Source organism: Apteryx mantelli, chromosome 5 (genome assembly GCF_036417845.1).
Source record: "Apteryx mantelli isolate bAptMan1 chromosome 5, bAptMan1.hap1, whole genome shotgun sequence".
NCBI classification, from domain to species: Eukaryota; Metazoa; Chordata; class Aves; order Apterygiformes; family Apterygidae; genus Apteryx; species Apteryx mantelli.
Genome location: NC_089982.1, coordinates 34,924,600 through 34,926,341, shown reverse-complemented (window position 1 = coordinate 34,926,341; position 1,742 = coordinate 34,924,600).

Genomic DNA, 1,742 nt, shown 5'->3' with positions numbered 1-1,742 from the left:
CTTTGTCAAATCAAAGGATAAAAAATCCTTGGCATTTTCAACACTCATTCATCTTTTCTGATAGTTGCTAAACTACACCTAGGCAGGAAATAAAATTCCGAAGCATAGGGATCTAAAAAGAAGACAAAATTTAACTGTGTACATAACAATGGAGATGGGAGAAGGAGGAGAAAAGAACAGCTCTGGAAAAAAATGAAGGAAAAAAGAAAGAGAATCTAAGCAATCCAATTGTTGCTGCCCTGGAATTGTCTCAAAAATTCAGACTCAGGTTGCCAGAACTCAATCACTGTATGAAACACAGACTTCTTAGGGACCCAAAGGGGTAAAATTAAGCTTAAATAAAAAGACACTAGTCCATCCCATTCAGTGTGTGTCAAGAAAATAAAAAATGTATCAAAAAAATTATCACTTTCTATGCTTTTTTAAAATTCAACTTACATAGTAGCAGTAGGCTCAAAAAAAGTCCTATTTTACTGCTTTTTTGCCAAGTCTCCAAAATCAGCATTTTTCCACTTTATTCTTTATATTTAGTTAATATCAAATGAACCCTGCTTTCCAGATCATGGATTAGGAAAATGTCTCCAAATTTGTTCTCAAGGGAAGTCCAAAAATGTACTTTTGATCCTGAGTAGTCACATCTTCTATAGGGGACAAAAAAACCCACAGCCCTGGGTATTTTGTTTAAACCTGAAAGATTTACTGCAGTCGAATTAAAAAACCTCAAACCATCATTGCTAGAGATCAATTATTCTAGTATAAAGGCATTTGCTATTAAAACATGGTGGATGACAGGTTCCACATGAAGTCTACATTTAAAACGTAATCTAATTAAACTTTGCTTTTGTATTAAAATGTCCATTTAGAAAGTAGAATCGTAAAAAAAAAATTTCCCTTCTCGTAGAATATAACAAAAAACTATACCTTCTAAACAGGGCTCTATTAACACTTTATTCTATTTATATGCACGCTATTTATTTAAAACTAAGACTGTGGTCAGGATGCTTCCACAGAGTCTGACATTCTTGCTGTCACTCAAGGTGATGAAGGAAAAGGCAATACATACTGGCAACAGCTGATGCTGTAATAGAGTGGAAACCTGTAGTGTCAACAGACTCTAAGATGGCCCCATCATTAGCATGAAAATCTGCAACACCCATCTTTTCTCTCCCACCCATCCAAAGACAGTCACATTATATCACAAACACATTTTTGGCCATTAGGGAAAAAAAAAAGTTTTGCTATATTGAATATACAATCTTGATCACTCTGCAAAATTTAACAGCAGTATTAACAGTGCTTCCTGAGATAACAGGATGCAGGGTTTTTTATGCATGTAGAGCAGAAACAGATACACCCTTTTTTTCCTGATAAGCAGAACAAGGCAAGTGCTGGCTTCTATTTGCAATAAAGACATACCATTTATAACTCTACAGTATGGTCACTTAAAAAAAAAAAAAAAAAAAAGCCCCCCTCAGATGTGTGTAAAAAAACAAAAACAAAAAGCCCACCAACAAATCTATGCTGTGTACAAACAGAAGATTTAGAAATGTACTTCTGTCCAAATACAATCTGTAGTATTTTTTGAAAAGCAGTGTTTCCATTCATATATAGGTTTGTCATGCTCTTCTCATACACAGAATCCTACAGTGTAATTTTTTCCCAAGTCAGTTTCTTTATATTCATAGAGTATTGGGTGGATATTTTATTAGTGTCTGTTGTAGTAAAACATTTGAATCCACACA